This window comes from Phasianus colchicus, chromosome 16 (assembly GCF_987193195.1).
Source record: "Phasianus colchicus chromosome 16, bPhaCol1.hap1.1, whole genome shotgun sequence".
NCBI lineage: Eukaryota > Metazoa > Chordata > Aves > Galliformes > Phasianidae > Phasianus > Phasianus colchicus.
The window spans coordinates 6,925,495-6,942,044 of NC_143451.1; the positions used below are offsets into that span (position 1 = coordinate 6,925,495).

At 39.6% G+C, this 16,550-nt stretch overlaps 1 long non-coding RNA gene across 4 annotated transcripts in view; it reads right to left on the reverse strand.

The window, feature by feature from the left end:
- LOC116237388 (uncharacterized) overlaps nucleotides 1–16,550 on the reverse strand; it is a 52,374-nt gene that overhangs the window by 20,330 nt on the left and 15,494 nt on the right. For all 4 annotated transcript variants that reach the window (XR_016471614.1, XR_016471612.1, XR_016471611.1 and 1 more), the window contains exon 2: nucleotides 1,481–1,656. This is a non-coding gene — a long non-coding RNA (uncharacterized LOC116237388). The remainder of the gene's footprint in view (nucleotides 1–1,480; nucleotides 1,657–16,550) is intronic.

Consider the following 16,550-nt stretch of genomic DNA (forward strand, 5'->3'; position numbering starts at 1 on the left):
AAGAAGCAAGATGAGAAAACAAGATGGGAAACAGCCTGTCTGAACAGAGACCACAGACTGGAAATACTGGAAAGGATTACATTGCAGTGGTGCACCCTGATGTCCTGCTAAGCAACAGATGTTTCTGTGATGTCTGCAGAATCCCAATGACTAACCTCACAAGAATGACTGAATCCTTATTCCCTCTGCCTATCTTAGCAATTCATTCCAGCTCCCATTTATATTCCTTGTAAATGCAATCACTGGACTTCCTTGAAGTGTTACAAATTACCTGGCACTTCTTAAATCAATCCATTAGGATATTAGCATTTTCCCTGCCAAGTCAGTAACAAGCACTGCCTAGCCATCTTGCTGAAATTTGCCTAATAACTGCCTTGTAGCACTTACTAATACAGCTATTTCACAATTTGTCATCATCTTTTTATAACAAAAAACAACTATTTCTCTAAGATCAGGTTTTTAATTAAACATTAATTTTCTTGATAGCTAAGGTGGGAGGGGGGGGGTTGAAGACAGAACGTTCTCTTTCATTGTGCATGGCTTTCATTTTACAGTCACTTGTCCGATTTTACTAACAATCATCAGAACCCATTAAGATTTCTAAAATCAAACATAATGAAAAAATATTACTGAAAAACGTTTGATTACAAACTTGGAAAATCCCTGTAGCTGTTTTATGGATTTTTAGGTCTACTTTTAAAAATCAGAATGCATATTGAAATTTAAATTTACTTTTTTTTTTCCGCAGCCTAATTTCTCTTTTTCTCTCATATTCACAATCCTTTTATATGCATATATATATAGAGAGAGATACTTATTATAAGAAGAGATGCATGTGAGAATGTGGAACCATTTTAGAAAGATTAGAGAAGCACATCTGTATTCTAAGAGTCCTTCAAACATCTCAACATTTCAGTTTTTGGTTTTCCTGTTCTTTCCTATCAGGAACTCATCTTTAGTTTCTGATAGCAGTAACAAAAACAGAGTAATTCTTTAAACACATGTAGCTATTTTTAATGTTTCATTAATGTTTCCCAGCTCTAGTTGATAAATATTAATAAAAAATAATAAAAAGTAGCTTCAGCCATCAGATTTATCAGGATGGCTCCATATTTCTCAATTGGCAGACATTCATGCTGTTGGGTTGGTTACCAAAACGGAAAAGCCTTTATGATGCCCATGACAGATTCAGAATACTAAACGTTATCAGCCTTTGAAACCAAATACGTGCAAAATGGCACAATAAGCAGGAGAACAAAGGCTCATTTTTGTTTAGATAAGGGATTTCAATTTTTGCTTTTAGACAACATTGCATGAAGTAACTAGGTCAGAGCTACGCTAAACCTGCACCTCGTGTATCTGGTATGTGCGCTACAGAACAGTTCTGTTTAGTAGATCAGATTTGACCTGAATTAAATATGAAGCTCAAAAAAAAAAAAAACAAAAAAACAGTAAAACAATATTAAGAGATCTCACTTACCATAAAGTCAAAGCTTTCACTCTACGTGTGCAGCCATCTCCTCTTCATTGCTCAGCTCAGCACCGCTCACTGCACTCTGCGCCCCGTGGTGGTGGCAAAGTGGTGGCGAAGTCTTGGCACTGGAGGTCATGGGCTGTGGCTCCTTCGTTGTGAACAGGAATGGTGTTTTGTCTTCTCTGGAGTCACAGAGTCAAAGAATCATAAAGGTTGGAAAAGACCACCAAGATCTTCCGCTTCCGCCACTTCCATCCACACTATGCCCACCAAGAGTTTCAGTGCTATCAAATTTAAATGCAAAAGCATAAGGAAATAAAAACAGTAAGTCTCAGTATTAGCTTCATTTCTATAAGCCTCATATCTATCATCCTCTCCTGCACTGTATTAATAACATTTATGCAGGAATCTCTAAAGCATGGGCTGAGTAGCCTCGCAGCACCCATATAACCCAGAGCCAATACAAAAAGGAAAAAAATATTCCTTTAGATGTTAATTTGGAAATCTTTAGCAGAAAATTCAAAATGTTTTCCTACATATGGAGATCTGAAAACAAAGCACAGCACGATAAATGTGTGTAAATTGTTGATTTCATTACAGAATATTCTATAGTAGGATGTTACATGGTTCCTGGGTTTGGCAGTAGCAATAAAACTTGTTTGTGCCTTTTAAGTGGCTCATTTCCATGCAGCTCCTTACGAGGTGGCACCTTCCCAGCCTCTCTCATTAATCTACTGCTTTCCTTTTCAGATAGTGAAAGGAAAACCCCGCAAATGAGACTGAAGACACACTTAGTAATTAATACCCCTGTGTAAGAGGATAAACTATTTCAACTGTCAACTATTAATCTGGATTTTCTGCAACTCTCTTCTATTTCTTTTTAAACTTTGTCTTCAATTTAAGGATATTTCTAGAGATGTGCAAATCATGAACCAGGTAAATGCATGCTCTGACTGCTTCCATTAATGTGCACCTGCTATGCAAAAGCAATAGGCTGAGAAGAGCTTTGCTGGCTCAGCAGGAGGGGATGTGCATCAAAATGCCTTTGGATACAAGACATATGCAAACATCTCTGCTTTAATCAAGACAGAGCATGGGCATGAAATCTGCACTGGTGCCCACCAGGCTCCTTATATGCCATCTTTATTTATCTGTTTGTCCACATTACCCAAGCTATTGGAATGGCCTTCAATCAGCTTTTTGAAAATCATGGAGAAGATTTGTACACAGGCACTGTGGACACAAATCTGCTTTATGTAAGAAGAAAATGGCAGTAGTGGCATTTTCACTTTTAATGCATCACCTCCAAAATGAGGAAATAACACAAGTTACTAATGTCCATATAAATGATATATGGGTACGTGTTATATAATGCATGAGTATTTTAGAAGTACTTTCTTCCCCCATTTTGAGGGAAGCTGACAGTTTTGCTTGTAATTCAGCCGAGTTTAAGGTTTCTTCTTTAACATGTAGAATCTGGAGCTGAGAGGAGGGGAAAATGTGCTTCATATTCTGTGTTAAGACATTTCTGAATTAGTCCCCACTGTGCTTTTTCAGGATTGGTTTGCTGCTTTGTTGACTACAATTAGGTGCAAGTCTGCCAATTAATTTTCTGAGTCCTAATCTACCAGTTACCCCAAAGGACACTAATCAAATATTTGGGAAATGAAATTCACAGTTCTCCCAGGCACTAAAATCCGCGGAGCCAGCAGAGGCAATGGTTCGGTGGTGCCCCTTTCCCACCTTTCCCAAGAGCTCTCTCTAAGCTCCCACTCCCTCTCTCTGGCTTGCATGGGCACATCAATTCATGACCTTTTGTTTGTATCCCCAGATGCTCCGTTATGGCTAAGCAGTTCACCTTTTTATCTCCCTAATTGTCCAGGTGATTATCTTAAGTTAAACGCTAATTTCTTCACAGCTTGGACAAAGCTTCAAATTTTTTGTTTTCTTTGCCAGACCTGCAGAGGCATTTCAGTGCCTGAAAGCTTGTTCATTTTCTCCAGATGCTGTTAGTCGGTTGTGTGAAAGATGCTGTTTCTCCAAATCACCCCCCATTTTTTTTTGCTCTGACTGTTCTGCCTGCATCCAGTGGGCTGTATCAGCTTTTGCCCACTGTTTTCTCTTTCTTGCCTTAAGGTGGATCCCCGTTTCTTGGCTTGATTAGACCTGCTGAACTGCTATTCTGAATCCTTCAGAAGGTTCTTCATTGTTTAATAAAAACTGGGTTGAAACTGAGAATTCCAAATATGGCATCTGAAGCCCACAATTAAATTAAAATTTAATTATGATGCATAACTACGATCAGATCATGATACCAGCATTCAACTCGCTCTTACATTTCATGGTTTCTTCTCTCCATTTAATAGCTACTTTTCAGAAGTCAAGTTAGATAGTTCATCAGAATAGTACTTGTTAAAGTATTTGCTCCTTCTCCAAATGAGCATCATCTTCATCAGATCAAACCCCAGGGGGGTTTCTTATTTAACTACTTAATCTACAGGTATCTCTTTTCAGTGGCAGGAACCAAAGAGCTGTAAAACCAATGGGTTGTTTAGACTTAAAAGACAAAAAAAAGCCCCAAGCAAATCAGACAAAAAACAAAACCAACCAACCAACCAACCAAAAACAAACAAAAAAAAACCCAAAATGCTTTCCATCAGAGTTTAGTTTCCAGAAAACAAGAACTTTGAAGCTAAGAGGTACCCTGTCACAATCAAACACAAGATAATTTACTAAACGCAGGAATGCTAAGATGATCATAAAATCCTGCAGTCCTTTCTAGCTATAAATGTAATTCAGTTTCTTATATAAGATTTATCTGAGGCATCACCCTAGAAAAATACGTCATTTTCAAATTAGCCAGGTTCAGCACCAGAATTTAATATTCTCATCCACAGTATCAGTGTGATTCTCAACATGTAGGAGTGCTCCAGAAATTCCTATATCAGTGCCTGAGTGACAAACATGATGAATGCTTATATATAGATTTTTCAACAGGATATACCAAATGGCTTCATGAAGGAAACATGTAGTTATCTCCATTTAATACTGAGGGAAAAGGAGGCCCAGTGACTTTTTAATGGTTACCCCATCCCACCAGAGCTACTAACAGCCTCCACTTTATGTCCTGTGCATTTCAGTCTCAGAAAACCATTCTTGAAATTCTCAGAAACGTAAGAACAGTCATTGCCCAGTGGTGGAAAAAGACATCAAAAAAGCACAGTGAAATTATGGAATCAGAGAATCATAAAGGCTGGAAAAGACTAAGATCATCCAGTGCAACCACCAGCCCATTCCCACCGTGTCCACTAAACCATGTCCTTCAGTGCCACGTCTACACTTCTCTTGAACACCTCCAGGGACAGTGACTCCACCACTTCCCTGGGATGCCAATACATCATTGCTCTGAAAAGAAATTTTTCCTGATATCCAACCTGAACCCCCCCTGGGGGCAATTTAGGGCCATCACCTCTCATCCTGCAAAGGTCAGTGCAGCTTTTTCATACTATCTTTGCCAAGAAAATCAGCCGTCTACTCTCTCAGTATTAAATCAGATGCTGCTTGTTCCCAGCTCAAATATCTTCCAGGATGTTCAATTCAAACAAAGCTGGCACACTGCTCCATTGTGAGAGGCACATTCACTTTCCAGCCCCTTAAGCTTCCTTCTTTGAAAGTGAAATTTGTTACCAAGAGAAACACTGAGGTTTACCATTCTTTTTGCATTAATCATTCTGCTTTAAGATGAGTGGTTGGAACCTTGGACACTTCAAGGGTTTCCCTGCCTCATACTTTAAGTCAAACAAGGAAAAAAGCAGATCTCTATTGTACATTCTGATAGTCAACTGAAATTAAAAGCTAACGCCTTTTCTTCAGTAGAAGCTGGCAGCTCCCCACATCTGTTTGCTCACATTCTGCTTCATGCTGGTGTAACTGAGATGAGTTGACCAGCATAAGGGAGAGGAGCTCCCACAGCAGGGAAGAATAAACTCTAATAATGTAGAATGGAGCCTCCAGCTGGGAAGCTGCACATGTGGAAGACAGGGAAAGAGATACACAACAAAACAGCAATTTATCCACAATAAAAATATGTTAAAAACATCAATTAGAGCTTGTCATTACAGAACTGCTGCATCAGGTATATTTCAAGCTACTAATGATTATTAAAAACCTCCTTATTGAGTTAAGTTACATTTCATTAAAATGTTCTCACCTATTGGGCTTTTAATTAGCACACAATAAATTATCCATTTAAACAGCAATTACTTTCTCTAGTCAAGTGCATTAGAAGCACTTATTTATGGACTCTTAATTATAGTAGAAGCAAGAAACTCAACAGAACTGCAGCACGTGCCTGCATATGTGCATCACCACTGCTGAAGTAGTTGCAATGACAGGAGGTCAGTCAGCAAAATTCAAAGCAAGACTGAAGTTCCCCAGAAGATCAATAGCTCCAAGAGCTTTCTTGGAGCTGGCATGCTGTGTCATGAAGCTCTGCTCTGCTAAGCCAAAATTTCACTCTTGCATTCATGTTGTCATCCTCTTCTGCAACCCTCCGCAATAAAGCATCACAGAATCATAGAATGGCCTGGGTTGAAAAGGACCACAATGATCATCTAGTTTCAACCCCTCTGCTATGTGCAGGGTTGCCAACCAGCAGACCAGGGCTGCCCAGAGCCAAAGAATCTCCACTCTTTGGAAACTAAACTAAGCTCAGTAAACACCCTGTTTATATATACCCTACAATACCTACATATTTATACACTCTGTAAAGTGCACATAGAGGAGCAAGTGTGTGTAAAATGTCTCCTCCTTTAATCTAACACTCTCCCAGCTTCCCGTGAGCTGTCAGCTCCCAATAGCTGATAACAGACGTGTCTCCACACTCACATATGCCTGCAGGAAGCAGGGGTGAAAAAGCAGATGGTGTCAGCTGTGTCCAGAACTTCCTTTCGCCCTTAGATAGAAAGATCTCCTCTGAGTTGTCTGCCAACAAAGTTGTAAAATTTGATCAAACTAAAACACCCCTCAGGAACAAATGCAAAGTACAAGAGGATACAATTGCAAAGTGACATATAAACAGTGAACAAATGGATTCAGATGTAAACAATTTGATAAAGAAGAGGATTTGGAGATCTATAAAAATAAACAGCCCCAGAACAGGCTGCAGACATAATTAAATCAGTGAAATGAAATATCAAATGCTGGCAGCCCACAGACACTTTGATGATAATAATAGTAAAGACTCGGTGGATGAAAAGCAAGAGAGAAAATTGGTCTATTAAAAATAATGGTGAACAGAATGAGGATCGTGTAATGGGAAGAAGGGCATGTTACACAATAATTTCAGAATTCTGCCATTATGTGAGAGAGAAATTCTAAGGCAGTTGTTTCTTCTGCATCAGTTAATGGTGAAGCGCCAGCCTTGGGAAATTCAGCACCTCCAGACATTAAGCCAGACTCAGCCAGGCTCTGAATTTGGCACAGCTGCTTCATTCACTTTCAGAGAGGTAGATGAATTTGAAACAGCTGAGGAATTGGAACGATATAGATGTGGTCCACATACAACAACAGTTTATCTGTGGAATAAGCAGATCTGCTTCCTCACAGTTCATGGGCATTTTCCCAACCAGGGAACAAGCATGAATTAATGTATAAATTTTATTCCCATTATAGTTATACTGAGATGATGTATAAATGCGTATTACACAGGTTAGGAGGAGGAACAGTGCATTCCATAGCAGGGCAGATTTATTCCTCCTAAAGATCAGAAAGTCCAAAATTATCAACATTGACCAAATTCCTCCCAGCGAAGTACACAAATGGAAATGTCTGTATGTGGAAGATACAGATACAGAAATCAGTGTTCGATGGGCAGGACTGACAACAGAGTCAGGCTATCTTGCTTCACTAGCACACAATACAAACCTTGGAACAATCTGGCTGCCACTTCCTGATATTTATAATATTTCTCTTTCTATTCACGTGCTCTTAGCAGCTGCTGAACACACTGCCCTAGGAAGCAGCTTCAGCAGCAGACAGGGAGACCACAAGCAAGGCAGGACAGAAGGGCTCATACCTCAGGGCTGCACCTGCTTTCCATGGCTCTGCACACACGTGCCACTCTTAAATCCAGCACAGTACAAAACGTAAAATCACGGTGCACAAACATCTTCCTAAATTGATAAGGAATATACATCATTTAACCTGATGCTTTGTTTTATTCACCTCATCTGCCTTTTGGGAATTGCTTATTGTGTCTGATAACACAGCAGGTAAATACGAAGAAGAATCTAGTTCCTCTGCTAACATACTCAAAAGGCCACAAGATAACATCAGAAGCGAATCCTGCTGTTAAGAGGGGAGGATGGAGATGAATAACTCAGATTGCCATTGTTCAGTTGCAGGAAAAAGGCAAATGGAAGGCTCCGACTTCTGCATCCCTGCTCATTTCTGCTCCTCTTGTTACTTCATCCTCCCACTCACTGCCATTGGTATGTAAATCATGGCATCTCGTCTGACATCTGCAAGGGAAATGTCAGCCAGCGTGAACCGCTGTTGTTCCCCTGCACTCAGTTGAGGCACGCTGACTGGCACTCATTTAGCATCTCTTCGGTGCCAACTGCCTGTGCAGAACCTCACATAACGGGGCAAGGAGCTTTGATCTTTGGTTAGGAACGTACCAAAATATTAAAAATATGAGTAATGTTATGCATATAGTACGTTATCGTGGGATGTTTGAAATCAGCAACAAGACAAAACATCTGCTCATTGAAGAATGAAGGAGCTCTGTGCTAAGCAGCTGTTTAATTATCCAGCACTGTGCTGTAACAATTTACACACCGTGCTTATAAATCTAGAGTCAGCTCAGGGAGACAGGTTTCTGTTAGGAGCTAAGGAATAAAACTACCACAGCCATGTCTTGAATTGTCAGCTTTAACACACACAAATCCAGAGAACATCAACATTTTCTTCTTGCCTTCCAAGTAAGACACTCATCCTGAGAGCTCAAACATACAGTATTTTTTCTCAAGCTAGTCCAACCAAAACAGCATCATCTTTGGGATACAAACTTGCAGGGAATGTATTGAGCATAACATAATGAAGGCTATGGCATTAAACAATCACTCTCAAAGTTCATAAAAGTAATTGCACTAAGTCCGCCCATATGCTTCTGAACTGGTGATGAGAAGCCTTGAAGAAGCCTATCTTCAGAACACCCTCAGAAGTTTTTAAATTAGTCTTTGGTTCATTGATAAATGATCCATGGAATTTCCAAGAGGAGACAAACAGCAGAAATCATAGTATTTTTCCTCATTTTTTGAAATAACTTCTTGATTTTCAGTGACAGTAAGTGGTAAATAGGTGGAAATTTTCTCCTGAATTCCTATACAACATTCTTTGTGGAGCTGGTACAAATGCAAAATAGGCATCTCTCACACTTTAAAATATGACACTTGGTCAGTTAGAAAAGGTCAGAATCTAGCTGATGAAATAATTTTGTTGACTACCACTGTTAAACAAATCCAAAATCTCAAGTATCAAAATAGAGGTCTGCAGCTCTATGGCAGAAGGATCGTTCTGGCAGTGCAGCTACACAGACAGCTTGGGTCCAGTTCCTAGGAGCACTCCTTGGCACCATTTGACTTATTAGTAGAGACACAGTCTCTGAGTCCCAGAACCACATGACAAGTCTGGTTTCCCAGGTTATTCATGAACACTTAGAGGCCACTATTCCTCCTGTACTTGACTCAAGGTAGCTGAGAACTGTCCTGTGGGATAAACCATATAGTTAAGTTGAAACACAGCTCCTTTTGGTTTATGCAAAGTTATATTAGCTTCCTGAAATGAAGTCTTAGCTAATAGGCTGTAAAGCAGCGGCCCATCAGAAAACCTACTGCAGCTTACTCTCTTTGCAGACTTCTTGGCCTGTGTAAATTGAGACACGTCATATTCAGAACTGGGTTTACAAAGCTAACCCAGACTGCAGATCCTGACTGCTGCATCACTGCACTCACTGAACTGCGGGCTCAAACTTCTGGAGTCAGGCCAGAGAAGAAGACAAGCTCACAATACAATAACACCAGGTCCTGTACCAGTTTGAAGATCATGGAACACACTGCAATCTTGGCTGGACTGTCCCACCATATAGCCGGAATTGGTGCCTTCAGAATTCCACCTGTTCAGACTGCACAGACATTTTCCTAGCAGTGATGCCACTGTAACAGCTGTGAAACAGTGGGTCACATCTGCTTATGCAGAACTTTTTGTGCACAGCATGCAGACTCCTGTTCATAGTTGGCAAAAATACGCAGCTAATGGTGGTGACTATGTTGAAAAAGTGTTTCGTAGCTGAAAACGTGCTCTATCAGTGTCGTTGTGCTCTTTGCATCCACGTTGTGTCTATTTCTGTCGTTTCCACAGAAATAAAGAGGCATTTCTTTCAGAGCAACCTATGTATTCATCAGAAATTTTGCAAAAGGATCATATTCCCTGTTCTGTCTGTTCCCTTGGGGAAATGTACTCATTAGTTTGATTTCCAGCTTTCAATTTTTTTTTTTAAACAGGCAACAAATGACAATTATTGTTTACTTTGAAGTGTGATCTTTAGCATGAATAATCCCCCCAAAAGAAACATCTGCTTCGCAGATGAGTTGTGACAGCAGACAATATGTTTCTGTATTTTGCATTCACTCATGAGTGGCAAAAAGCTGGAATGAGAACCGAGCGTCCAGCATCGTGGATGCTCTCCTAAGAGGACAAGATTACTTCTCAAGAGTGTTCTTGACTTCTGAGAGTGTTTTGTAGCATTTTCTGATGTTCTGAAGGCCTTGATGCAATTTCTTTGTGCCTTACGGAATAGATCTGTGTACGACAGCTACCAGACATTTCTTGGCATTCTGGGAGATGCCTGGCCCCCAGACAAGCTGTGTGAGCAGCTGGTAATCCTGGACATTAATGTTGGGGTGCATTTTGTCCTTGGCTCTGTTACGCAGTTTATTTATGACACATGAAACAGGTTTCTTCCAGTACTTCAGAAGAACCTGGCTGGCAGCCCATCAGCCCAGCTTGTTATGGCTCCCGTCTCTACATCAACATGGATTTTTAGCCACGCTGGACCCCAGCCAGAATACACCATCTAAAACCCAGTCTGAACTTCAAATTTTTAGGTCTTTTAGCATCCACAACTGACATTTGATGGTACAGTAGAGTCAGGCACTGTTCTCAGATCTGAACTCCCATTACTGCAGATACAAACAAACAAAAAAACACAACAAAAAAAACCCCTCCCATCAGGTGTGCTGACTTGCAAACTTTTTATGAAAGAAGAAAAAATCTTTTTCTTTTGATGTCCTCAGAGAATAGGCCAAGTAGTAGCTACACAAAATATTCAAGACACATACAAAGAAAAATCTCTCATGAAAAGGGATGTGGAAGACAGATTGCCTGGAGGCAAAATGATCTCCATCAGTGGTGATCTTTGAATACTGGCTAGACAAACAACTGTCAGGACCAGAGCAGATACTCTGTTTGGAAGAGGAGGAAGGCTGGATGACCTATTGAGAGCCTGAAATTTTGCAAATTTATCTTTTCTAGCAGCACTGGACGAAGAAATTCATTTGGAAATATCCTCCTGCAGGAAACTCATCTTTTCTTGCCTTGCTTTATCATAAATCTGTTGTTGATCCTTGAAAGCCTTTGCTGTCTCACAACTGAATAGCCAGAGAAGAGTTGTGATCATCTAGCACAGAAGTAAGATTTCATCCCTAGCCCCTCAGGCAACCAGCCTCCTACAGTCCTGCTACCCTCCAGTCTCACTTTGTTCCCTGAAAGAGGCCTGGCAGGCAACCACAGTTACCAATTTCAATATAAAATTTCAATACATATATGTAATATATATATATATATTTTTTTAAGGAAAAATATGGGAGAGGGGAGAGCAAGAGGGAGATAAAGAGAGAACAGGTGGTACCTATCATATGTTCTTTTCTTTCCATTCATGTTCTTCTTCCACAAGAAAATGATGGATATTTTAGCTTAAATATTAAGTTGAACAATGCAAGTGCGAGAGGAGTATTTTAGGTCACATTTACACAAATGTATTGCACTTGTAGTTAGGACTTCACATTTCTTATAAAGTTATTTTCTTTGAAATCTTCCAGCACTTCAAATATAGCTGTCAGTAGCTGTAGAACATCCCCAGGACTGTGCAGTACAGGAAACAGTGAGTCCTACAGTCTGTGTTGAGAATGTGAGATCTGGGAAGTCCTCAGCTCTCACTGGAATTTGAATGATAGTTTCTAACACAATCTGCTTCACCAGCAAATACTCAATATTTTTTCTTGTTGTTTTAATGTTCTGTATTTTTCCCCTCAGTTCTACTATTACTGAGAAGTTGGTACATCTACAACCTATTACAGATGAAAAAATACATTTGAAAGTAGAAAATAAAAGTGAGGGCATGCAATGTACATGTGCACATTCTTATCCTTTTTTAACAAGCTAAAAAACGTGCAATACAAATATTCCCCATAATGGTGTGCAAATTTTTTGGCTGCATTTCAACTACTTTTGTATGGGACACTAGGAAATCTGAATAATGCAATACAAGGAATTGCAAAGTTATTTAAAATACACATGAGCAATTGGAAAGCATCTGAACATATAGATAAGAAAACATTTTCTTTTTAATGCTCCTCATGATTCGTAGAAGTCCATTATCAATACAAAGCTGCCATTAACTAGGTATTGCAGTGTGCTTGTGGCATCATTAGAAGGTACCTCAGAGAGCTGGCTATTCTTTCTTAAGGTACAACAATGACTCCCCTCCACAAACAAGCAGCACACGAACACCACAGAAGTCATTTGCAATCAGAGCACTGCTCATCTTTATGAGATTTGGCTATTCCAGTGCTGAAATCTTGAATTGTCTGAATGTTAGATTTTAAAGACATACTGCAGGAACAGGTTCTCATCTTACATAGCTGCTGTAACTCCTGAGACACTAAGGTACTTAGTAACTGAATTATTTTCTTACACATTGACAGAGCTCAGAAACTAGCTATAAGCTGACTAGCATCACTCCCTTTAAAATGAGACTCCAATTTATTCTCTGAGAACTGGATCAGAAAAAAAATAGCATAAAAATCAACATTCATTTCCATGGCAGTATCTCTGCTTATATTTTCATCTCTACAAATTCGCTGTCCTGTTGTTCTTGTATTTTGTTAAAGTTATTTTGCATAGGTTATAATGAGTCATTTAGTAGAAGAAGTGCATATTCAAAATAGAACTGAAATTGCATTGAAAATTTTCAGCATCTGGAACTATATACAGGAGTTCTGCACATAGATGAAGTCAGTCCACATTGTTCACTGATGTTTTCCTGACAACAATGATCTGGTCTGAGACTCAGAGAAATCACTGGAAATTTTCCTAACATCTTTTGCAAGACTCAGATCTGGCCCTGTAGGGACTTCAGTATCCTCTGTGTCTTATCACATTTTGATCACAAGAGAAAGAAAAGAGAAATCGGAGCTGATTGGAACATGTTTGTCTAAATATGTACATTTGTATCCATATGTTCTTTTTAAAAACCTTATGTTCTTCACTTTCATCTGTAACAGGAACTTAACTTCAATTTTTCTACTCGCTTTGATGAAATCTAAGTTGGAAGACCGCAGAGAATTAAGCGTTCTGCAGGAATATTTGCAATTGTACAAGGTCGTAGAATCAAGAACAGCTTGAGTTGGAAGAGAGCTTAAAGATCAGGTAGTTCCAACCCTCTTGCAGGGATAGGGCATCAGCAGTGTCTCTGAGCACAGAGATTTAGAAACACTGTTTTTGCAAAGTGACTAAGAAAAAGGTTTTGAGAAAATTATACGTGCTGGAATGGCCTCCCACAATCAAATGACTTCAGAAATGTCTATGAGAAAAAATCCACTGGGTCTTCAAGAAAGAAACAAAAGTATTCACAGTTCTAACAGAAAGTACTGGGACATGTTGTGCCTTTAAGAAAAATAATAACTTAGAAGACATCTGCAGTGGGATTGGTAATCATGTATTTGTCAGTGACAAACCTAAAAAGGATTAGACCATCTTCCAGGGTGAGCTGAACTCTGTGCACTACTGCCTTGTCATTGTGATGAGCTACATGCCTGTTCTTAACACAGTCGTTGTTTCTTCTCCCCATTGTGCAAATCTAACAGCTCTGTCACAGGATAAACACTGACAGCAATCAAAGAAATGCTCCCCAAAAGGACAGAAAAGCACTGGGGTCAAACAGATAAACTTGTGCGGACCAGAGCTGAACTTCAGAAATGACAGCACCACGAGAAAAGCAATTCATTTTACATTTTTGTTTCAATTTTCTGATCTGTAAAATTGAAGGTAGTGATACTTATCTCTGCATTGCAGTACCAGGGCTGCTAGATGACAGCTGCCCTGGCAGTAGCCAGCTGAGCAAGCAAGGGTACCAGAAGTGAAGCTTTGTGCATCTGTTGCCTCTGTAAGGGTAAAAGGAACTCCTGGTCACATCCCAGCCATGGAAATATCTCTGTTTTCAGTGCACGAGAGATAGATACAATAACAAATAGCACAGTGATAGCACAGTGATATTTTTATGCCTACACTACATAATCATTTAGCCACTTCTTCAGTTTTGCACTCTTTTGGAGTTTCATTCTGCAGTGAAGAAAAGAGCAGTAGCGTTCAAGTATCTCACGGGCATTGCAACGTGGCAGCAACTGATTGCAGACAATCGAGCTGATTTTGAACTCTTTGACAGCTCCAGCACCTACAACAGGCTAAAGCTGCACAGGGAGCTCAGCAGTTGAATACCAAGTAGGTTTTATTTTGCCTCCCAAGCAACTTTGTTACACACGGAACTCCACATAATCATGGCATCAAGCATCCAGCTTTGCAAGCTTATGTAGCACCTTGCTGCAATGAAGAGATATGGAAGCTACAAAGGAGGCCTAGCAGGGAGCATTTCATACATAGACTTGAGGAACATTAATGGAGGTGCCTTCAAGTTATTCTTTTGGAAGAAAAGACAACTAAACCAGGAGAAAACAGAATGACTCTGTACATCTCAATTGTTCTGACAAATTCTTGATGATAATTAGAAATACTTTAAGCTGAAACAACTCCTCTTCCTCTCCTGCTCCTTCAAGCTCTCTAAGGCTGCATTTAGAAAACATTTAAGTTAAACTGACCAGTTGGTAAATGGGGCATTTATAAAGTTAAATTTATAGGGCTGAAGCTCAGCGGAAACTATCTAAGGCATTGGTTACTGGCTTTGAATTCGTTCTCACAAAGTTGCTCATAGCAGCAACACGTTTGGAAATGCAGGGATGACTTAAGAAAAAGGTTATAAAAGACTTTACTAATGAATATGTGTCACAACTGCTTTGGCTCTTGTCCCCATAGCATATTTCCAATAAAATCAAATGTAGATTCCTAAGGGCATAAGTGGAAGTCATCCTGCCTCAAAGAGCTTGAACCTCTCTTAAGTAGGACAGAGCTCTGCTGAGACTTCAGGGAAGTAGAGCCTGGAAATGACTGTGGGCAACAGTTTCAAAGAACCTTTAGAGATTTACTTGTATAGTTATTGTCTCTTAAGAGAGAGCAAGTTAATAGGTACAGTTGCTTTATTCATGAATCTCAGAATTAATTTTAATCCAGAATTCTAATAAGTTTTCAAGGCATTTTACTTTATCGTTTTCAGGTCTTGTCCCTTAGACAAAAAGATCTATTTTTAACTTGTACCACTTCAATCAAGTTAAACCTGAAATTAATAATACAACTCAACCTGCTAACTGGTGGATGTAACAGTTAAGAGGACACAGTAAATGCCAGCAGCACTTTCTGTAAAACAAATACACAGCAAGCAAAGACAAGACCAGCCAGTAAATAAAGGTGACAACTTTATTGGAAAAGTGTTATAATGAAATTACAGTGCTTTGTAAGACTTAAGGTGATGTTCATCCTAAAAGATAAAATTAATTTACTGGAAATAAACTTGTGAATATGAGTCCATTTTGTGAAAGACCAAGTTCTGACCCATAGTAAAGCTGTAAAAATGGTTTTGAAAGCAGCCCTTCATTGTGACTGTCACTGTTCTTAGACATTATAACTGAGAGAACTAAAAAGACCACAAAAGACTGAAAAAGTAAAATATTTTGCAATTCTGAAGTATTTTATGTATTAAAGCTTTAAGCTGCTTTAATACCCCTTGCTCTGCAAACACTTCAGTTTGTTAATAAAGAATAAATCAGTCTTTCCAATCTGTTCTGATTCAAAGCATCCACGAGGATTAACATGCAAATAAAATGCAAATGACAAATTATATCTGTACAGGTTCTCTGTCCAGTGGGGTTTCCTTTTCTAAAACATCATACTCTTGGTTTTGATGCAATACCTGGGCATGAACTATCCTGAATCAGGTGAGGTGTGAATCCGTATGATATTCACAGCTGTGTCTGTGTACAAAACTTCCATGCCTGCAGTTAGACAAGGCAAGTAGTTCACCCATCCCAAAGGATAATAGATGGCTGTCATTTAAGGATTAAAGTCTGCACAACCAGCTTGTTAGGACGTTTTAAACTGTACCATACATTCAAAATAAATTATGAGAAAGGACAGTGAGATGAGCTACAAGAACAAGGACAGACAACAGTGCAAGTGAACGTGGTGACTGTCCACTGAAGATGTCCTTGGTGGAATGGGGTGAGGACAGAAGCTGTTCCAGAAAAGGGAAAAGGGAGAGCTTTGGTAACAAAAAAGAGAGGAATGGAAGAAAGCACTATCAGCCAAGGGAATTTGCTAGTGTCACGTGGGAATAAGTGCCCATCAGTCTGCAAGGCAAATCCCTATAGAAAGGAAGCACAGGGTGCTCACATGTTATAGGGTGAGAACAAGGTCTGTGAAACAGGGAAGCAAGACAGGAAGCCACAAGGTCTGGGAATATGCATTAGGGAGGTCTGATCAGAGGAGTAAGGAAGATAAACTGAGCTGGTGGTGATGAAAAACTGACAGCTCACCACATTCTGTGCTCAAAGCCTGAATGCTTTGCTGA